Here is a 24,455-nt window from a genome sequence, read left to right on the forward strand (position 1 = left end):
ACTAAAACACTCCCTCGTAATTTATTAACTTGACTACTGCAATAACCTACTAACTGGCCTTCCTCTGTCCCACCTCTCCCTCCCCCTTCAATCCATACTAAATACCTCTGCTAGGATAATTCACCTTTCCCGCCACTCTGTATCTACTGCACGTCTTGGTGAGTCTCTTCAATGGCTCCCTACACCGCCGCCACCTACATTATACTTATTAACCCCTAAACAGCCGCTCCCGGAGCCCACCGCCACTCTGATAAACTTATTAACCCCTAAACTGCCGCTCACAGACCCCGCCGCAACTAAATACAGTGTTTAACCCCTAAACCGCCACTCCCGGAGCCCACCGCCACCTACATTATATTTATTAACCCCTAATCTGACCCCCTACACCGCCGCAACTATATTAAATTTATTAACCCCTAATCTGCCACCCCCTACACCGCCGCAACTATATTAAATTTATTAACCCCTAAACCTAAGTCTAACCATAACCCTAACACCCCCTAACTTAAATATAATTTAAATAAATAAATATTCCTAGCACTAAATAAATTATTCCTATTTAAAACTAAATACTTACCTATAAAATAAACCCTAAGATAGCTACAATATAACTAATAGTTACATTGTAGCTATCTTAGGGTTTATTTTTATTTTACAGGCAACTTTGTATTTATTTTAACTAGGTACAATAGTTATTAAATAGGTCCTAGTTAAAACAAATACAAATATACCTGTAAAATAAAACCTGACCTAAGTTACAATTACACCCAACACTACACTATACACTACTACTACACTATAATTAAATTAATTCCCTAAATTAACTACAATTAAATAAAATAGGGCCCTCAATCCCTCCTGTATGTGTTTGTAAATTTTGTCCTGTATCTTACAAGTCTTGTATTGTTTTATTTAAATGAATTGTATCCATGGACAGCGCTGTGGAATATGTTGGCGCTTAATAAATAAAGTATAATAATAATAAATACAATTATCTAAAGTACAAAACCCCCCCACTAAATTACAGAAAATAATAAAATAATTACAAGATTTTTAAACTAATTACACCTAATCTAATCCCCCTAACAAAATAAAAAAGCCCCCCAAAATAAAAAAAGCCCTACCCTAAATTACAAATAGCCCTTAAAAGGGCCTTTTGCAGGGCATTGCCCCAAAGTAATCAGCTCTTTTACCTGTAAAAAAAAATTACAACCCCCCAACATTAAAACCCACACCACCAACCCTACTCTAAAACCCACCCAATCCCCCCTTAAAAAAACCTAACACTAACCCCTTGAAGATCACCCTACCTTGAGAAGTCTTCACCCAACCGGGCTGAAGTCCTCAACGAAGCCGGACGAAGTGGTCCTCCAGACGGGCAGAAGTCTTCATCCAAGCCGGGCAGAAGTCTTCATCCAGACGGCATCTTCTATCTTCATCCATCCGGCGCGGAGCGGCTCCATCTTCAAGACATCCGACGCGGAGCATCCTCTTCATCCGGAGTCTTCTTGAACAATGACGCGTCCTTTAAGTGACGTCATCCAAGATGGCGTCCCTTAAATTCCGATTGGTTGATAGAATTCAGCCAATTGGTATTAAGGTAGGAAAAATCCTATTCGTTGATGCAATCAGCAAATAGGATTGAAGTTCAATCCTATTAGCTGATCCAATCAGCCAATAGGATTGAGCTTGCATTCTATTTGCTGTTCCAGTCAGCCAATAGAATGCAAGCTCAATCCTATTGGCTGATTGCATCAGCCAATAGGATTTTTCCTACCTTAATTCTGATTGGCTGATAGAATTCTATCAGCCAATCGGAATTGAAGGGATGCCATCTTGGATGACGTCACTTAAAGGACCGGTCATTGTTCAAGAAGACTCCGGATAAAGAGGATGCTCCGCGTCGGATGTCTTAAAGATGGAGCCACTCCTCGCCGGATGGATGAAGATAGAAGATGCCGTCTGGATGAAAACTTCTGTCTGTCTGGAGGACCTCTTCTGCTCAGCTTGGATGAAGACTTCTGCCCCCCTAAGACTTGTTAGGGGGATTAGATTAGGTGTAATTAGTTTAAAAATCTTGTTTTATTTTATTATTTTCTGCAATTCAGTGGGTTTTTTTTCTTACTTTACTTTAATTTTATTTAATTTGATTTAATTGTAGTTAATTTAGGGAATTTAATTTTAGTGTAGTGTTAGGTGTAATTGTAACTTAGGTTTTATTTTACAGGTATATTTGTATTTATTTTAACTAGGAAGTTATTAAATAGTTGATAACCATTTAATAACTATTGTACCTAGTTAAAATAAATACAAAGTTGCCTGTAAAATAAAAATAAACCCTAAGATAGCTACAATGTAACTATAAGTTATAGGTAAGTATTTAGTTTTAAATATGAATAATTTATTTAATGCTAGGAATATTTATATTTATTTAAATTATATTTAAGTTAGGGGGTGTTAGGGTTAGACTAAGTTTAGGGGTTAATACATTTAATATAGTGGCGGCCGTGTAGGGGGGGCAGATTAGGGGTTAATAAATTTAATATAGTGGCGGCGGTGTAGGGGGGGCAGATTAGGGGTTAATAAATATAATGTAGGTGGCGGTGGGCTCCGGTACCGGCGGTTTAGGGGTTAAACACTTTATTTAGTTGCGGCGGGCTCCAGGAGCGGCAGTTTAGGGGTTAATACATTTATTAGAGTTGCGGTGGGCTCCGGGAGTGGTGGTTTAGGGGGTAAACACTTTATTTAGTTGCGGCGGGCTCCAGGAGCGGCAGTTTAGGGGTTAATACATTTATTAGAGTTGCGGTGGGCTCCGGGAGCTGTGGTTTAGGGGGTAAAACAGTTAGTATAGTGGCGGTGTTTAGTGACAGGGTACCAATAAAGCTGGGAAAAAGCCAAAGAGCAGCGAGATCGATGACTGTTAGTTAACAACAGTCCGCTGCTCATCGCACCATACTTTTTGACAGCTTTTTTGATAATTTTGGAGAATGTATCCAGGTCCACTGCAGCGATGTTAGGCGATCTTAGGCGAGCGTATTGGTGCCGTCGAATGCAGGTAAGTTGACAGCTTGATAAATAGATGCCAAAATATCTTTCATGCACCTCCCTCTAATTATGGCTGCAGCCATTTTGGAACCTAGGTTTCACTGCAGGTATCTGAAGGAGAGTTGCTGCACATACGTAACTACACGTCAGCACTGAATTGCAGAGGAAGTCAGATTTCAATGCCTGCACCCATGACTACAGGAAGGAGGGGAATAACCTCAATACTATGCTTATAAAATGCATTTTGTGTTTAATGTCCTTTTTAATACTTTAGGGAATATGCTATATGTTGAAATTATTTGATGCTTGTACCTTGCCATAGCTTCTGTAGCAGACAAACATATTTTACTCTTAGACTTTGGGCTAGATTACGAGTGGCACACAAACAAAAAGGGGTTTATTGCGGCTGTTTGCCCTTGTCAGGTTTTTCGCTTATATTACTAGTTGAAAGTAAATGCTATCACCGGATTAGCGCAACCTCAGAGCTCTGGTTAAATATTTTGTAAAAAAAAAAAAATTAACAAAACAACTCAAAAATAAAATATAAAGTACAGTCCCACACATAATAACGTAAAGATACATACATATACATGTCTAAATATGCATGTGTGTATGTGTATATATATATATATATATATATATATATATATATATACAAATTTAGGAAAATCAAGAGAGGAGTATGGTTGTATGTATTGCCATTATATATTCAGCAAGGAGTTATAGTCCATTAGGATTGGTTACACTGTTAGTATTGACTGACACTTCATAACCAGACCCCTTATTTTAAAAGACTAGTGATTATTCTTCCAGGATAACTTGCGGAGACACTGATTACTTAGACATTCGCCTCTTTTAGGTAATATCTACCCCCAAATTGCAGCCTTAGCTTGCTTGGCGACAAATGTAAAATACAAACAGTCTCCCACGTGTCAAGTAATTTCCTTCCAAACATATGTCATGCCTCAATCGGCCAAAACATACCTCCGTTAGCCTTTGGAATCACTGCAGGAGCAGGATACTCACATCCAAGGTTTCAGTGTTTGTTCACTTTGGAAATGGAATGCACTTGTCAGTACTCCCGTTGTCCACTTCCTCCGCCTGTCTTGCAGGTCCGATGCTCCCGATATCCTCACCGCGTGAGATGATGACGTCGTCCTTTGGGGTGTGTGTCAGATAACCAATCCTAATGTGGCAAAACTGGAAAACAGACTGTGAGCGTGGTAAGTCGGTTCAATAATGTTATGTAGCATAAAGTGGAACCACCGCTCAATGTATAAAAAATAAACAACTTTATTCGTAACCTTTAAAAATATTGGATAACAAGCAACCTATATAAAACATAGCGTTTAGAGGAGCGCAGCAAAAAGGGCTTACGCGTTTCGGCAAACTTCCATAATCATAGCCTGATTTAATGCTATCACCCCTGTGTTTAAAAATCTTGAGAGGTAAAATGATTGGATAATCAGATAGCACCTCCCCTCACTAGCACTAATGTAGTATGGATAGCCAAACCTGTTATAATGTGAACCTATTGTGTATCCATATGTGACTAATTCTATATATATTTGTACATATGTTGCAAAAATGAGCACAGTATTAATGTAGAAGCATAACATTCTGTATCTTACAGAAAAAAAGTGATACTAAAGTGATGCGATCTTAACCTGGTTACTATAATTGTAAGTTGTACAATTGTACATGTGTATGATCAGATTGTGGGCTGTATCCTCACACACAGGGGCCCATTTAAAAAGCTCCATAGGGAGCTTGTGGGCCTGTGTTTCTGGCAAATCTTCAGACTCGCCAGAAACACCAGTTATGAAGCAGCGGTCTAAAGACCGCTGCTCCATAACCCTGTCCGCCTGCTTTGAGCAGGCGGACAGACATCGCCGCAATTCAACCCGATCGAGTACGATCAGGTTGATTGACAGCTCCCTGCTGGCGGCCGATTTGCCGTGAGTCAGCAGGGGGCAGCATTGCACTAGTAGCTCTTGTGAGCTGCTGGTGCAATGCTGAATACGGAGAGCGTATTGCTCTCCGTATTCAGCGAGGTCTGGCGGACCTGATCCGCACTGTCGGATCAGGTCCGCCAGACCTTGTTAAATATAGGCCATAGTGAAAGACGTAAATTTGTTTAAAAATAACTAACAAAGAAGATCTTTTTTATTTTTTTACAATAGGTTGACTTTTCAATATCACTTTATGAGTTTTTTTTTGTTTAATGGGCTATGTTTTTCTTTATCCTAAAATCAGTTCCAATTTCTAAGGTTATTTTATTCTTTGCATTCATTTATTTTTATATATGTCATACCCATAGCATTTTTCTTCATTTCTTTCTCTCTTTCTTTCTGACATTGTATATAAAACTCGTCCCATATACATGCCAGTGCTATTAGCTTATATGTATTTAAGAGGAGAGTGCATTTGAAAGTTAAAAAGTTGCATGACATTTGAAGTTAAGTTCAAAGTATTGTTTATTATTAAACAAAAAAAGAAAACAGATGAGTTGAACATTGGATTTGAATTTCTCTATCTCCCGATGCTTTGCAGGTTTTGTTTAAACATTCATTGAACTTTTTTTTGTTTAATTGTTAACTTTAGTTCTTAAAGCCAATTTTGCACCAATTGAAAAAAAGTTTAACTTCCATATACTGCACTTATTCAGAATGTTTTTTTTTTTTTTTGTATACATCAAGACTAAGGAGCATAACATTACATCATAATTTGGTAATCTGAAAATGACCCATTATCTTCTGCTCTTTGTTAAAGGGACATCGTACACTAGATTTTCTTTGCATAAATGTTTTCTAGATGATCCATTATATAAAAATGTATAGTTTGCTAATTTTTTTTTAAGAACATTGTGCTAATTTTCAGACTCCTAACCAAGCCCCACAGTGCCAGATGTATACACAAGTTTACAGATTCCCGCAGACTCCTGTTTATGTTATCTGTCTTTTCATATGCAGGGAAGGGGGGAGGTGGGGAATGTCTGCTCTTTTTGTTTACCCAGCCCCTTTCAGTGGGTGTCCCAGACTATCTCATCAACAGCGCTAATCTGGAGCTTCTAAGTAAGTTTTTAAAAGGTTTTATACTAGATCACTATCTGTGCATATTCTTCTTTATAGTAGTGTCTATTACATGCAGTTATATGAAAATTGGTGTATACTGTTTAACATTTATTTGTTTTTCAGAATTCGAAAAATGTTTATAGTGCAACATTTTCCATGTGAAGACCACTAGTTTACTTAAATATTTCAGTTTCGTAATGATGGGGTTTTTTTTTTTGGTTTTTTTTTTTGCAGTTTTCTGCTGTTACAATGTTTTAGTCTCAGACAAATAGGAACGTGACATGTCATTGTTTTTACTCCTAGACTAATACACTTGGCATGTCATCAAATAGCAACATGGCAGCTTTCTTGTTGGATAATTTGTATTTAGTGCAATTACCTTTTTGTAATAATTGTATTTCAATGTATTTGACATACTTTTTTTGTGACTTAACTGTAAGATCTGAAGTTACTGATGCTGTCTCATTTATGCCCCCCCTCGACACACAGACACTGCTTGGCTCCACTGACGGGATGCTGTATTATTCTAGCAGTGCGTAAAAATGTAACTTTGGCAGCAGCAGGAAGGGGCTGCAAGGGGTTTTAGCCCCAAGTCTGGATCGGTAAAGCATGAATGTGCACTAAACAACAACCCTTAGAAGTTATAAAAGGACTGACAGACATAGAAATAACAACAAAGCTCTTTCCTCTATAACACTGTTTTTCATACCTGTCATCAGGCCTCCCTAACAGGCCAGATTTGTGGATATCTGAACTAGAGCGCAAGTGAAATAATCAGCTGATTAGTAAACATGGTTATTTTATCTGCTCTCACCCAAGGTGATCCTGAAAATCTGGCTGTTAGGGAGGTCTGAGGACAGGTTTGAAAAACAGGGCTCTATAAATATGGTGAAATCTTTTCCTTGTTGTTGATGTACAATTATGATCACTGTCAACGACTTCCGATGGCATTGATCTTTGAAAGGCTGCAAGCATATTTGTTAAGAAATATGCTTTGGTAAAAAAAAACATACAGTGTAAAGAATGTAAGCTGCAGTGGGTAACTATGTACTAACACTTCCAAAAGAAAATTACATTTTTTGTTTCTGGTACAGAGGGGTAAACAATTGTTCTTTCTGTATTGTTGGCAGCTAAAGAGATTTGTGTTACTGGTGGCCCAGAAAGGGTAGAAATATAAGTCTGTATGGGTACTTGGTTTAATGAAGTAACTATGTGTCACTGGCAGTTATTGGTTACAATCACAAATCTGTGTATGTTGCTGTCACAAAGGGCAAAATGTACTATCCCTGCAGGTGGACAGATTTGCAATCAGTTAACCTATTCACCTACACTTGTGATGTTGCATTGCACAGCAATATTTAATATGGCACTGTGACGGATACCCCGACTGGGTAGCTCCGCCAAACGGGTCCTGCTTCCTTCCTGCTGACTGCAGCTATGTAGCTGGCAAGTGCCCACAGCCTGTAGCCACCCCTGATGCCCAACAGCACCAGTACTCAGGGTCCCACCCTGTGGCAGACTCCAGCTACCCGGACTGAGTAGCTCTGCTTCCTTTGCCTGCAACAGGCTGCTATGTAGACCAGGAAAGTGATTTTAGCTGGAGCCAACCCAAATAACTAGACACACTAGCATTCAGGTTAAACAGGAACTGATTTTATTGAAAACACACACTCCTTTTATACAGACAACTCATCTTGATAAGTTGTCTTTCCCGCCCCTCCAGACTGACCGGCGCCTCCATAGGAGCCACAGTCCCACATAATCTCAATACCTAGGGGTGGCGGTTTCGGGGTGATCCCGGTGGAGCGGCTGTTCTTTACTCATTTTAAAGCTCTCGGTCCCCAGATTTCACAGTCCAAAAATCAGCATGATTCATTACTGGGGACCAGAGTTACAGTCCGTTGAAGTTATGGGGTTAGGGGTGTCCAAAACCCCCAATTCCCAAATAAGCTCCCCTCCGGTAATTCCCCCACCTCTTGTCCTCCCTAGGGGCTACTAATCCCCAAAAGAGTGGAGCTCTGGGGCACATGGTTGCTGGAGCGACCAGGGGTAAAGTTAGCGGGTGTCCTGCTGTCCTGTGGCTGACTGGGAACTCCAGGAGCCTGGACCGTCCGAGAGGGGTTAGGTGGGTGTCCGTGGTGGGGCGGCCGACTGTGAGTTCCAGGAGGTTGGCCAGCCTAGGAGGGTTTTCCTGGTCATACCCCAGCTCTTCATAAACAAGCAAACCAAAGCTTCCACTGAGAAACAACAGGGATGAGGTTGTAGGGGGTATGGATTTAACCCTTGCAGCCCAGTATCCGGGACAACTCCCCCCTTCCAGTTCGGCAGACCCGGCTAGATCCCCACGGGTCTACTGGGGGATGTCTGAGGCGCATTCTATTTCAGTCTGCCGGGAAAGTCCATCGGCATTCCCATTGCTCTTTCCCGGCCTATACTGAACGTTAAAGTTAAAGGACTGCAGGGCTAAACTCCATCTTAGTAGACGTCCATTATCTCCCGACACTCGATTAAGCCACACCAGGGTGTTGTGATCGGTGAGGACAGTGAAGGGTCTTCCATAGAGGTACGGTTGTAATTTCCTGAGGGCCCATACCAGTGCCAGGCATTCCTTCTCCACCGCCGCATAGCCTACCTCCCTGGGCAGCAGCTTCCTACTGATGTAGGCTATGGGGTGGTCTTGTCCTTCTTCGTCTAGCTGGCTTAGTACTGCTCCCAATCCAAACGTGGAGACCTGGGTCTTAGTTCGAGGAGTGGGCCAGTTTGCCACTGCCTTAACCTTGGCGGGCTCCGGCCGCAGCCTACTCGTTGGCCCAGGTACTGGACTTCCGAGCGGCCTATGGTGCATTTGTGGGGTTTCAGGGTCAACCCGGCGGTTTTGAGGCGATCTAGAACGTTGCCCAGGTGGATCAAATGATCCTCCCAGGTGTCGCTAAAGATGGCAATGTCATCCAAGTAGGCACAGGCATAGTCTTGGAGGCCATCCAGCAGGCGATCCACCATCCTCTGAATGGTGGCTGGAGCATTCTTCATCCCAAACGGCATGACCTTAAACTGGTAGAGGCCGAAAGGGGTGATGAAGGCGGACTTGGGAACGGAGTCAGGGTCTGGTGGGATCTGCCAATACCCCTTGCAGAGGTCAAGGGTAGTTAGGAAGTGACCCCTGGCGATTCTATCTAAGAGGTCATTGACGCGGGGCATGAGATAGACGTCGGTTGTGGCTCTGTCATTGATCTTACGGTAGTCAATGCAGAACCGGGTAGTACCATCTTTCTTGGGGACCAGCACCACCGGGGAGGCCCAGGGACTGTTGGACGGTTCAACAACACTGAGGCCCAACATTCCTCGGAGCTCCCGGTGCATACTGTCTCTGACAGCTTCAGTTACTCTGTAAGCTGCCTGTCTCAGGGGATCTTGTCCCGGGGTTTCCACTCGGTGCACAGCCCAGGGACATTGGAGAACATCTCCTGGCGGTCCTCTAGTAAATGCCGGATCTACTGTCTCTGTCCAGCTGCTAACCTCTCATTCAGGATTATGTTGGCTACTCCTTGAGGGGTCTCATCCGGCCCAGGGAGCTCTGGCATGGGAAGGCTCTCTGAGTCTTCCATGGCCGGGGCACAGATAGTGACTACATCTTGGGGTCTTTCTACATACTCCTTGAGCATGTTCACATGAAAGGTCCGTTGGACCCGATCATCGGAGCATTTTGCTACAAAGTAGGTGGTGTTATTCAATTGTTCCACCACCCGGTAGGGCCCTTGCCAGGAAGCCTGTAACTTGTTTGTTTTGACATATTTCAAGGCAAGAACCCTCTGCCCTACTGTGAGAATTTGGCTACGAGCATTACGGTCGTACCATCGCTTCTGTCTCCTTTAGGTGCCCTGCAGATTCTCCCGCACCATGGCAGTGACGTCCTTCAGCCGATCCCTGAACTTCAGGACGTACTTCACAATGGAGGGTCCTTCCTCCCCTGCTGATCCCTCCCAGTGGGCTTGCAACAAGTCTAGGGGCCCCCTTATTTTCTGGCCATACAGCAGTTCAAAGGGTGAAAACCTTGTGGACTCGTGGGGCACCTCTCTGTAGGCAAATAGGAGGTGCGGCAGGAATTTTTCCCAGTCTTTGTGAGTAGCCGAGAACGTCCGAAGCAATTGTTTCAGTGTCCCGTTAAACCGTTCACAAAGCCCATTGGTCTGGGGGTGATAAGGGGCACTGTACAGGGGTTTTATCCCACATAGTTCCCATAACTTTTGGGTGACCTCCGCTGTAAACTGGGTCCCCTGGACAGAGACCATTTCTTGGGGGAAGCCTACCCTGGTGATTACCCGGAGCAACGCACTGGCCACCGTCTCCGCCTGGATATTTGCCAGAGGTATGGCCTCTTGATACCTAGTGGCATAGTCTACTACCGTGAGTATGTATTTTTTTCCCGGACGGACTAGGTCTAGGTAGGGGCCCTACTATATCCACAGTGATTCTGCTAACGGGTTTGTCAATAACGGGGAGAGGGTTAAGGGGGGCTTTCGTATGGTCCCCGGTCTTCCCTACCTTCTGACACACTATGCAGGTCCTACAATATTCCTTAATTTCTTGTGTGATTCTGGGCCAGAAAAAGATCTGAGTAAGGCGATGGTGTGTTCGGGAGTTGCCTAAATGCCTGGCCAAGGGGATATTGTGCCCTTTTAGCAGCAGGTTGGACCGATATTTTTTCGGTACCACCAGCTGACGTTTGGGCACTGACCCTTTCTTCCGCTGGGAGACCCAATACAACAGGCCGCTTTCCCATTGGAACCGTTCTTCCCTGGGGATCAGTCCCTACTCGGTCTCGGAAGGGGGTAAGGGTCGGGTCGCTTAGAGTCTCTTGGGCAAATTCAGAAGAGGAGGCCCAGGATAGTTGGTCGGGAAGGAGGGCAGGGAGCGGGGTTGGGCATTGGGGCGTGAGGGTAGGCCGTCGGGGAAGGAGAGGAGTCGGGGTGGGGGGTCTTACCTGGGTCCCCCCCAGCTGTGGTGTGTTGGATTGCCGCTGAGCTTGCCTGCTGGTGGTTACTGGGCAGGTGTCCAGGGGAGTATCCCCAAAAAAGGTGGAAACAAGTAGGCCGAGGTCGTTTCCTAGTACAATATCTGCAGGAAGATCTTGCATAATGGCCACGTCCACAGTACGGGCTCCGGCACCCCAAACCAGATGGACATAGGCCATAGGGACTCGTATTTTGGCACCTCCAGACAATCGAACAGCAAGAGTTCTCCCAGTAGCGGTAGAAGCGGAGGCCAGATGAGGCTGGATCAGGGTAATGGTGGATCCAGTGTTCTGTAATCCCTGAGCCGCCTTTCCATTGACCCAAACGGTCTGGCAGTGGTGCTGACGGTTGTCTGTGGACGGCATCTTGTAGGGTGCTAACCTCCTCTTCAGCCCATTCAGGATAGTCAGCTGGTGCATAAGCATAGTGGGCAGCGGCTGGGTAGGTTGGGGCGGGAGCTCTCACCCAAGCTGTGGCTGGAGGTGTCTTGGCTGAGTGGCTGGCTGTTGTCGGACCCGACTTGGGCATTCCCGCCTGAGGTGGCCGGGGTGTCCGCAGGAAAAACATCCCTGTGAGTCCCTGACTCTGGCCAGAGGGACAAAGGCTGGACGGCCCGGAGGCTTATTGGTAGCCGCTGGGGGTCGGACTACCACCGAAGCTGCACGGGGAGTCGATTGCGGGGCAGAGCAAACTTGGTGGTGGGCATCTGTGTACTGATCTGCCAGGACAGCCGCCTGGTCTGCTGTGGTGGGCTGCCGGTCCTGGACCCATTCATTAATCTCGACTGGAATATGATTATAAAAATGTTCCAGTAGAAAAAGCTGTGCCACTTCTGCCCCAGTAGTGGCCTTGCAGCCGGCTAGCCAGGACGTCATCGACCGGGAGAATTGGTGGGTCCATTCTGTGAAAGGCTGTTCATCCTGCTTCCTTAGTGCCCGGAACTTCTGCCGGTGGGCCTCCGGTGTGAGCCCATATCGGGCAAGGATACGTTCTTTCACCTTGTTATAATCCTTTTGGTCCTCAGAAGGGGTAGTGTGGAAAGCTGCCAAAGCCTGCCCTGACAATTTACCGATCAGGACAGATAGTCTATCGGCATAGGTTACCCCCTGCAGTTCGCATTGGGTCTGAAAGACCTGAAGGTAACAGTCAATATCCTCCTCCTCCTCCTCCTCTTGCTTGTAGGCTCGAAAGGCCCCATGGGGTAACTTGTGCGGTCGAAGAGCCGGCACTCCATGGGCTGATGGAGCCCCTCCTATCGACTGGTGGATTTTTGCTAACTTGAGCTGGGTAACATCCGAAACGATCTTGGTGATGACCACCTCTGGTGGCCGGGTGTCATATAATGCCAACCGCCACTGCACTTCACGCTGTACATCAGACGTGGATGTTCCTGGAGTAGATACTGTACTTGCAGCTGAACTTGGCGTTGTAACGGATAGCTCATTGCCCCGGTCGTCATCTGACCCGCTGGCTGCCTGGTCCTCTCCCAGCATTTCTCTGGTGGGGGTAGTTCTGTTCCTGGTAGCCGCAGTCTTTCTTCGAGTCTCCATTCAATATTACATCTAGCTGGTGGTTTGAATGTCCCAGGAAGTTGGAAGCATCCCACCACTGCCAGCCAATGTGACGGATACCCCGGCTACCCCGACTGGGTAGTTCCGCCAAACGGGTCCAGCTTCCTTCCTGCCGACTGCAGCTATGTAGCTGGCAAGTACCCACAGCCTGTAGCCACCCCTGATGCCCGACAGCACCAGTACTCGGGGTCCCTCCCTGTGGCAGACTCCAGCTACCCTGACTGAGTAGCTCTGCCAGAGGTCCTTCCTTTGCCTGCAACAGGCTGCTATGTAGCCCAGGAAAGTGATTTTCGCTGGAGCCAACCCAAATAACTAGACACACTAGCATTCAGGTTAAACAGGAACTGATTTTATTGAAAACACACACTCCTTTTATACAGACAACTCATCTTGATAAGACCCTGGACAATCCCACTATTTTCCCACCATTCCCGCCCCTCCAGACTGACCGGCGCCTCCATAGGAGCCACAGTCCCACATAATCTCAATACCTATGGGTGGCAGTTTCGGGGTGATCCCGGTGGAGCGTCGGCACTTTAAAGCTCTCGGTCCCCAGATTTCACAGTCCAAAAATCAGCATGATTCATTACTGGGGACCGGAGTTACAGTCCGTTGAGGTTATGGGGTTAGGGGTGTCCAAACCCCCCCCGGTTCCCAAATAAGCTCCCCTCCGGTAATTCCCCCACCTCTTGTCCTCCCTAGGGGCTACTAATCCCCAAAAGAGCGGAGCTCTGGGGCACATGGTTGCTGGAGCGACCAGCGGTAAAGTTTGCGGGCGTCCTGCTGTCCTGTGGCCGACCGGGAGTTCCAGGAGCCTGGACAGTCTGAGAGGGGTTAGGTGGGTATCTGTGGTGGGGCAGCCGACCGGGAGTTCCAGGAGCCCGGCCAGCCTAGGAGGGTTTTCCTGGTCATACCCCAGCTCTTCATAAACAAGCAAACCAAAGCTTCCACTGAGAAACAACAGGGATGAGGTTGTAGGGGGTATGGATTTAACCCTTGCAGCCCAGTATCCGTGACAGGCACAATATTGCTTCAGTGCAAACAATTGTGCTAGAGCAGGGAATGTCGAGTGTCTGGATGATAGCCGAAAAAAAGCTGAGAATGAAGCTTAATTAAACCAATTGTGCTAGAGCAGGGAATGTCAAGTCTCTGGATGATAGCCGAAAAAAAGCTGAGAATGAAACTTAATTAAACCAATTGTGCTAGATGCATTCTCAGATTTTTTTTTTTGGCTATCATCCAGACACTTGACATTCCCTGCTTTAGCCCAAAGTAGTATAATTATGTGTTACTGACAGTGAAGGGAAAGTAGGAGTTCACTCACTGATCTTTGTGTGTTACTGGCATCCCATGGAATAAAATCATACCTGTACATTAGTTGCTGGCACAAAGAAGTTACAATATTTCTTTGATGTATGTTACTGGAAAATAGGGAGGTGCAATCACTGATCTCTTTGTGTTTCTGGCAACCTTGTGGTGTAAAATCACTATTGTGTCACTGATATAAGGCAATAAATAATTGTTCTGAGTGTGTGCACTACACTACTTGAAAACAAGGCTGCAGATTCATTAGGCCGCATGAGTTTAGTAGAGTTTGGAAAGGGCCACTGAATATATCCACTGGCTGAAGCTTCTGTTCTTTTTTGCTTCCTGTTGGCAAGAATTCCTCCTGCTGATCTGTTACTTATTTCATGTGGGTTACAGGGTGTAAGTATATATGATCAAGTTATAATTTATTTTAGGTGCACTGGTACATTAATATTATTTACATATTTCATTTTATTTGGCACTATGTTGTTTTTACCTTTTTTGATATATTATACATTATACAAGTGTTGAGAGGAAATACCAGTCATCAGAAAAAGTACCAAGGGTTGTCCATTTTATAACAGGAATACTTTATTTATTAAAAGAGATACAGAAGAAGTAAAAAGAGTTGAGGAAGAGGGTTTAATATATAAGGGGGGCGTTGGGTGGCATATTGTCCAGAATATCAAGTGGCCAAATAACAGCACATGCTTTTGAAATCGGCAACATTATTTGGCATTGTTCCTCAAATACTAAAATTGTGTCCCATGGTCTCATTCTGAATGAGAATGAGGTTTCCTTTTTAAAGTTGGATGGCTTTTTAAAGGTGTCCTAGAGTAAACAAGGAATCTGTCTTTAACCCTTTGACCTTTTTTTCACCCATGCTGAGCCAATTTTGACTTTTTTGGCTACCATTTTTTAAAACCTATTGTAGGTCAAATTTCAGTGAGTGACCCACACAAATTATATTGTTTTTTTATCAGGCCCAGCAGATTCACAATATGCCATTATTATATTTATAACTCATGGCATGTGAGATAACTGCAGCAAAAACTGTTAACAATATGTATACATTTTGCATAGATTTTAGTAAATAATATTGAAAATGGCCCAGTGACCACTGCTGTTTCTTTGATCACCTTACTTAAAGGGACAGTATACTATAAAATTGTTTTTCTCTTAATGTGTTCCCAATTACTTTTTTACCAGCTGCAGAGTATAAAATGTAAGAGATTTGCTTTTTTAAGGCTTATTTGTGTATATGAATTAGCTGATTTTGTGTTTTGAAGCCACCTAATAAAATGGGTTGAGCTTGTAGGTATAATTAGATCTCATTACTTTATCACATTGTGTACATATACCTGCTTCTTTATCTTATATCTGTCCATAAACCAATCGCCAATACTTGGAGAGAACAATGGAAAATTAACATTTTATTACCTTATCTAGTCTATACCCCACTGGGAGTGTAATTTCTTCTTCTGGCTGTGTTAACACAGCTTGGCCTTGAGGCCAAAAACTTTCAGGAGGGGTGGGGATAACACAGGCTAAATAAACTATTTCAAATACCAATATAAGGGTAATGGAAATAATTGTAAACAATTTAATACACTCCAGCAGATAAAGTGAATCATTGGGAACAAATTAAAGAGGAGAACATTTTTGAGTAAACTGTCCTTTTACCTGTCATCAAGGGTAACCACATATGAAATAGGGGGCCCTACAGGATTTGGTGGGTTATTATATAGATTAGAGAGGCCCCATCGTGCAGTACAGAAATAAAAGTACATTTTTACCTGCAAGGTGTTCACTGTTACCACAATGATCACCTGACTATACAGACATTTATAAAAAAAAAAATTAAGAGAGGGAATTGTCTACTAGAAAATAAACTTTATTATGGTCTGTAGACATATTAGATTTTTTTTTATTGTGTATATAATGTAACTTCCTCAAGCAAATCCCCAAGTGTTGTTTTTTTAAACTTTTTTAATTAAAAAGATCTGCATGATATTACTGCTCCAAGCCCACCACCAGGCGATAATATTTCAAATGAGGGGTCTTGGAGGTTTATAGCTGCTGAAGGAGCTGAGATTGAGGGGTTTGAATAACCTTCCCCCCATCCAGCTCCCTTGCAGCTACTTGGTTCAGCCCCTTTGTGACGAACGTACGTGGAGATGTCACCAGCATTCCCATGAATCCTGGGAGTGCCTCCAACTAGGCCAAATATGATCCCTAGCCTGTAGTACAGGGGATTGCTGAAAACAGCATTTTTACAGTGATCCCCCTGAATGACCAAAAGGGCCCGTCATGCGCCTGCAGGCTGCGATGGGCATGACGAACTATAGCTCGTCATTTACATCGAAGAGGTTAAAGGGACTGTCCTACCAAAAGTGGGCCATTTTGAATTTATAGTGTATATAGTTCACATAAAATGGAAACCTATTTGAAGACTACTCTTGAGTTCATGTTGAACTACATCAGACTCTTACTGGCCTTTTAGAAAACTTAGAGCAAATGAGAAAATTTAAATTACCTCAGTAATAACTCTGGTGGTAGCTGCTGATGTAGCATGATCCTGTGATTAAAGGGATGTTAAACTGTCTTTTTCATTGTTGTATTAAAAAAGTACTAAGCAGTTGCTTATACTTAAAGGGACAGTACACTGTAAAATTGTTTTTCCATTAATGTATTTTAAATGACTTGTTATACCACCTGCAGAGTATAAAATATTTGAGAAATTGCATTTTCAGGTTTATTTGTGTATATGAAGTAGCTGGTTTTGTGCTTTGAAACCACAGCCTATTACAGTGGGTTGAACTTAAGGTAATATCAGATCTCATTATGTTATCACTTTGTGTACACAGACTAGCTTCCATATCTTATAAAACTTTCAGTATAGGTTGGGAAACCACAAGCTAAATCAGCTAGTTCAAATGCTGAAATAGGAGTAAAGGAGCTACTTGCAACCAATTTAATACACTCTAGCAGGTAAAAAGGATCATTGGGAATACTTTAAAGGGGAGAAAGTTTTTGGGTGAACTGTCCCTTTAATAGAAATCATTGCAATATGTATTCATATATTTAAATGGACTTTACCTTTTATTTATGTTTACACTATATTTGTGCTTCCTGTCAGCCCTAGAAGGAGGAAGAGGCTCATGCCCAGAACTGGCAGAATAAAAACATAGGTTTTGAAAATGTTCTGCTCTTAAAACACTGGGGGCAGGGGCTATACTGAGAATTTGAGAAAGTGCTGATTTTGCAAGAAAACAAGTACGTTATTTGCTGTTTTTTTCACAATCTGTTTCTTTTTAAGTTTACTTTGATTTAACATATATGTTTTTACCAAATGAGCATGGTCTAATATCCATTTAAAAAGACATTAAACTCCTCTTGCTTTTGTGCAAAAACTGTGCTTGTTCCCCACCGCCTATAGAGTCAGAAAAGACTATGCCAGATACAATTTGCAAAGTGATTACTTAGACCAGTGGATAAGCTTATTTACAGCAAACTGTAATAAGCTGCAATGGATGGAGAAACAATAAACATTCTCACCAGAGTTTTCAAATACCTTTGCAAATGATTAATACAATTACACTTTTGAATTATTTTAAAACATTTATTTTGCACAAAGATCTTTTGCAATTCAGTACTTAGATGGTGATCTATATTATTGCTTGAGCTATATATATATATATATATATATATATATATATATATATATATATATATATATATATATATATATATACACACACATAGCAGTCATTTAGAACAGGCACTCCATATATTAGCAGCAGTTTTTTCACAAGTTTTGTTGGAGTTGTGAGACATGCCGATTTCTGATCATGTATTCATGGATTTTTATTTTTAAACTGAAATAAATCGAGTTTTGGATCTGCAAAAAGTCTCTGCAATTTGTTTCTTATTGCTATATATATATATATATATATATATATATATATATATATATATATATATATACATACACACATAGCAGTCATTTAGAACAGGCACTCCATATATTATAGCAGCCTCCAGGGTGCACTTAGTAAAGTATTCAAAAATCGTCAGCAAAAAAAGGCACTCTCTGAAAAATAGTTAAAACTTTACCTTTAATAAATAATCCTCAAATGCATAACATTTCGGAGGTATTTCACCCCCTTTGTCAAATGCATGATACAAACATTTTGAAAAATACAAAAAGCAGTATGCTGTGTGTCTTATCCCATCACCTTAAATAACCTTATGTGGCTCCAAACAATGCCGAGCCGCACACGCGGCCCATGCACTGTGTAACCGGAAGTTGCGTCACCAGCGTGTATCACGCAAGGACGTCCGTAACCATGGTAACCTGTATTGTTGTGTTACGGTGATGCCGGTCAGATAGATAGAACTCTCGATCTGTAAGAAAAAACATTCTATCTGTAGAAAAGGCATACTCTAACATGGGATGTGTTATAAAAAACCATAAGCATAATATATAATATATAAAACCCATGAAAGTCACATATAATCTACAGTGCACTTGTATAGATTGTTATTAAGGAGCCACATGTGAATAATTAAAAAAGCAGCTGAATAATAAAAAAAAATTAATAGCAGCTAGCTAGTTAAAACAGTCATCACATGTATAGAGGATAAATGCATAGATGGAATACATAGTATTACAGGTAGGTGTGTTTAAATCGATATAAAAAAACATTGGACTATTGGATGTCACGAGCAGCTATACTGATCACACATCTATCCATCTTAGAGACCAATCAGAGCTCATAGATAGTGATGTCGCGAACTTAAACATTTTGGTTCGCGAACTGTGGACTCGAACTTCCGCTATTGTTCGCGAACCGCCATTGACTTCAATAGGCAGGCAAACTTTAAAACCCACAAGGACTCTTTCTAGCCACAATAGTGATGGAAAAGTTGTTTCAAGGGTACTAACACCTGGACTGTGGCATGCTGGAGGGGGATCCATGGCAAAACTCCCATGGAAAATTACATAGTTGATGCAGGGTCTGGTTTTAACCCTTAAAGGGCCTAAATCACCTAACATTCCTAAATTGTTTGGAATAACATGCTTTAAAACATCAGGTATGATGTTGTATCGATCAGGTAGTATAAGGGTTACGCCCACTTCACAGTGACAGACCAAACTCTCCGTGTAACGCACCGCAAACAACCGCAAACAGTCCATTTGCACAACCACGAGATAGATTTGATAGATAGATACATAGATTACATAGATCAATAGATGCAATATACATTTGATAGATAAGAATTACATAGATCAATAGATGCAATATACATTTGATAGATACGAATTACATAGATCAATAGATGCAATATACATTTGATAGATACGATGGATAGTTAGATAGATTCGATAGATAAATAGATAGATTTGAAAGATATATAATTTCCCTGACAGAGTATAACAATAAGACATGCGGTCTGGGACCCGTGGTGTGTTAAGTAGTACTATTCTTAGCAGTTTACTACTACCTGCTACTCCCCCTATCGGGGGAGGTCTATATTGCCTGCATTCTTGGAACAGGGAGATGGAAGAAGATGATTGGTCTGTCCTCCTACTTCAAATGTGTCCTAAACACAAGTGGCTGTCTCAAAACAGTCCGGCCACGAGATATATAGATTTGATAATAGATATATATAGATTGATAGTTAGATATAATCGATAGAAGATAAATAGATCGATTTGATAGATAAATAATTACCCTGGCAAAGTATAATAATAAAACATGCGGTCTGGGACCCATGTTAACTAGGTTGTGTTAAGTAGTACTATTCTTAGCACTTTAATCCCTGTTACACCCCCTATCGGGGGAGGTCTATATGGCGTGCATGATTACCCTGACAAAGTATAACAACAAGACACGCGGTCTGGGACCCATGGTAACTAGGTTGTGTTAAGTAGTACTGTTCTTAGCAGTTTAATCCCTCTTACTCCCCCTATCGGGGGAGGTCTATATGGCCTGCATGATTACTCTGACAAAGTATAACAACTGGACTGGACAGTCTGAGAGGGGTTAGGTGGGTGTCTGTGGTGGGGCGGCCGACCGGGAGTTCCAGGAGTCCGGCCAGCCTAGGGGGGTTTTCCTGGTCATACCCCAGCTCTTCATAAACAAGCAAACCAAAGCTTCCACTGAGAAACAACAGGGATGAGGTTGTAGGGGGTATGGATTTAACCCTTGCAGCCCAGTATCCGTGACAGGCACAATATTGCTTCAGTGCAAACAATTGTGCTAGAGCAGGGAATGTCAAGTCTCTGGATGATAGCCGAAAAAAAGCTGATAATGAAGCTTAATTAAACCAATTGTGCTAGAGCAGGGAATGTCAAGTCTCTGGATGATAGCCGAAAAAAAGCTGAGAATGAAGCTTAATTAAACCAATTGTGCTAGATGCATTCTCAGATTTTTTTTGGCTATCATCCAGACACTCGACATTCCCTGCTTTAGCCCAAAGTAGTATAATTATGTGTTATTGACAGTGAAGGGAAAGTAGGAGTTCACTCACTGATCTTTGTGTGTTACTGGCATCCCATGGAATAAAATCATACCTGTACATTAGTTGCTGGCACAAAGAAGTTACAATATTTCTTTTATGTATGTTACTGGAAAATAGGGAGGTGCAATCACTGATCTCTTTGTGTTTCTGGCAACCTTGTGGTGTAAAATCACTATTGTGTCACTGATAAAAGGCAATAAATAATTGTTCTGAGTGTGTGCACTACACTACTTGAAAACAAGGCTGCAGATTCATTAGGCCGCATGAGTTTAGTAGAGTTTGGAAAGGGCCACTGAATATATCCACTGGCTGAAGCTTCTGTTCTTTTTTGCTTCCTGTTGGCAAGAATTCCTCCTGCTGATCTGTTACTTATTTCATGTGGGTTACAGGGTGTAAGTATATATGATCAAGTTATAATTTATTTTAGGTGCACTGGTACATTAATATTATTTACATATTTCATTTTATTTGGCACTATGTTGTTTTTACCTTTTTTGATATATTATACATTATACAAGTGTTGAGAGGAAATACCAGTCATCAGAAAAAGTACCAAGGGTTGTCCATTTTATAACAGGAATACTTTATTTATTAAAAGAGATACAGAAGAAGTAAAAAGAGTTGAGGAAGAGGGTTTAATATATAAGGGGGGCGTTGGGTGGCATATTGTCCAGAATATCAAGTGGCCAAATAACAGCACATGCTTTTGAAATCGGCAACATTATTTGGCATTGTTCCTCAAATACTAAAATTTTGTCCCATGGTCTCATTCTGAATGAGAATGAGGTTTCCTTTTTAAAGTTGTATGGCTTTTAAAAGGTGTCCTAGAGTAAACAAGGAATCTGTCTTTAACCCTTTGACCTTTTTTTCACCCATGCTGAGCCAATTTTGAGCTTTTTTGGCTACGATCATTTAAACCCTATTGTAGGTCAAATTTCAGTGAGTGACCCACACAAATTATATTGTTTTTTTATCAGGCCCAGCAGATTCACAATATGCAATTATTATATTTATAACTCATGGCATGTGAGATAACGGCAGCAAAAACTGTTAACAATATGTATACATTTTGCATAGATTTTAGTAAATAATATTGAAAATGGCCCAGTGACCACTGCTGTTTCTTTGATCACCTTACTTAAAGGGACAGTATACTATAAAATTGTTTTTCTCTTAATGTGTTCCCAATTACTTTTTTACCAGCTGCAGAGTATAAAATGTAAGAGATTTGCTTTTTTAAGGCTTATTTGTGTATATGAATTAGCTGATTTTGTGTTTTGAAGCCACCTAATAAAATGGGTTGAGCTTGTAGGTATAATTAGATCTCATTACTTTATCACATTGTGTACATATACCTGCTTCTTTATCTTATATCTGTCCATAAACCAATCGCCAATACTTGGAGAGAACAATGGAAAATTAACATTTTATTACCTTATCTAGTCTATACCCAACTGGGAGTGTAATTTCTTCTTCTGGCTGTGTTAACAAGGCTTGGCCTTGAGGCCAAAAACTTTCAGGAGGGGTGGGGATAACACAGGCTAAATAAACTATTTCAAATACCAATATAAGGGTAATGGAAATAATTGTAAACAATTTAATACACTCCAGCAGATAAAGCGAATCATTGGGAACAAATTAAAGAGGAGAACATTTTTGAGTAAACTGTGCTTTTAACTGTCATCAAGGGTAGCCACATATGAAATAGGGGGCCCTACAGGCTTTTGTGGGTTATTATATAGATTAGAGAGGCCCCATTGTGCAGTACAGAAATAAAAGTACATTTTTACCTGCAAGGTGTTCACTGTTACCACAATGATCACCTGACTATACAGACATTTATAAAAAAAAAAAAATTAAGAGTGGGACTTGTCTACTAGAAAATAAACTTTATTATGGTCTGTAGACATATTAGATTTTTTTTTATTGTGTATATAATGTAACTTCCTCAAGCAAATCCCCAAGTGTTGTTTTTTTAAACTTTTTTAATTAAAAAGATCTGCATGATATTACTGCTCCAAGCCCACCACCAGGCGATTATCTTTCAAATGAGGGGTCTTGGAGGTTTATAGCTGCTGAATGAGCTGAGATTGAGGGGTTTGAATAACCTTCCCCCCATCCAGCTCCCTTGCAGCTACTTGGTTCAGCCCCTTTGTGACGTACGTACGTGGAGATGTCACCAGCATTCCCATGAATCCTGGGAGTGCCTCCAACTAGGCCAAATATGATCCCTAGCCTGTAGTACAGGGGATTGCTGAAAACAGCATTTTTACAGTGATCCCCCTGAATGACCAAAAGGGCCCGTCATGCGCCTGCAGGCTGCGATGGGCATGACGAACTATAGCTCGTCATTTACATCGAAGAGGTTAAAGGGACTGTCCTACCAAAAGTGGGCCATTTTGAATTTATAGTGTATATAGTTCACATAAAATGGAAACCTATTTGAAGACTACTCTTGAGTTCATGTTGAACTACATCAGACTCTTACTGGCCTTTTAGAAAACTTAGAGCAAATGAGAAAATTTAAATTACCTCAGTAATAACTCTGGTGGTAGCTGCAGATGTAGCATGATCCTGTGATTAAAGGGATGTTAAACTGTCTTTTTCATTGTTGTATTAAAAAAGTACTAAGCAGTTGCTTATACTTAAAGGGACAGTAAAATTGTTTTTCCATTAATGTATTTTAAATGACTTGTTATACCACCTGCAGAGTATAAAATATTTGAGAAATTGCATTTTCAGGTTTATTTGTGTATATGAAGTAGCTGGTTTTGTGCTTTTGAAACCATAGCCTATTACAGTGGGTTGAACTTAAGGTATTATCAGATCTCATTATATTATCACTTTGGGTACACAGACTAGCTTCCATATCTTATAATTGTCTGGAACACCATGGCTCAATACAAAGAGAGAACAATGGAAAATTATCATTTTATTACTTAACTATCCTGCACCCCACTTTGAGTGTAACTTCTTCTGCTGGCTGTGTTTACTTATGCTTGTCAATAGCATATACTCCAGTATCAAAACTTTCAGTATAGGTTGGGAAACCACAAGCTAAATCAGCTAGTTCAAATGCTGAAATAGGAGTAAAGGAGCTACTTGCAACCAATTTAATACACTCTAGCAGGTAAAAAGGATCATTGGGAATACTTTAAAGGGGAGAAAGTTTTTGGGTGAACTGTCCCTTTAATAGAAATCATTGCAATATGTATTCATATATTTAAATGGACTTTACCTTTTATTTATGTTTACACTACATTTGTGCTTCCCGTCAGCCCTAGAAGGAGGAAGAGGCTCATGCCCAGAACTGGCAGAATAAAAACATAGGTTTTGAAAATGTCCTGCTCTTAAAACACTGGGGGCAGGGGCTATACTGAGAATTTGAGAAAGTGCTGATTTTGCAAGAAAACAAGTAAGTTATTTGCTGTTTTTTTCACAATCTGTTTCTTTTTAAGTTTACTTTGATTTAACATATATGTTTTTACCAAATGAGCATGGTCTAATATCCATTTAAAAAGACATTAAACTCCTCTTGCGTTTGTGCAAAAACTGTGCTTGTTCCCCACCGCCTATAGAGTCAGAAAAGACTATGCCAGATACAATTTGCAAAGTGATTACTTAGACCAGTGGATAAGCTTATTTACAGCAAACTGTAATAAGCTGCAATGGATGGAGAAACAATAAACATTCTCACCAGAGTTTTCAAATACCTTTGCAAATGATTAATACATTTACACTTTTGAATTATTTTAAAACATTTATTTTGCACAAAGATCTTTTGCAATTCAGTACTTAGATGGTGATCTATATTATTGCTTGAGCTATATATATATATATATATATATATATATATATATATATATATATATATATATATATATATACACACACATAGCAGTCATTTAGAACAGGCA

The sequence above is a fragment of the Bombina bombina genome, chromosome 1 (genome assembly GCF_027579735.1).
Source record: "Bombina bombina isolate aBomBom1 chromosome 1, aBomBom1.pri, whole genome shotgun sequence".
NCBI lineage: Eukaryota > Metazoa > Chordata > Amphibia > Anura > Bombinatoridae > Bombina > Bombina bombina.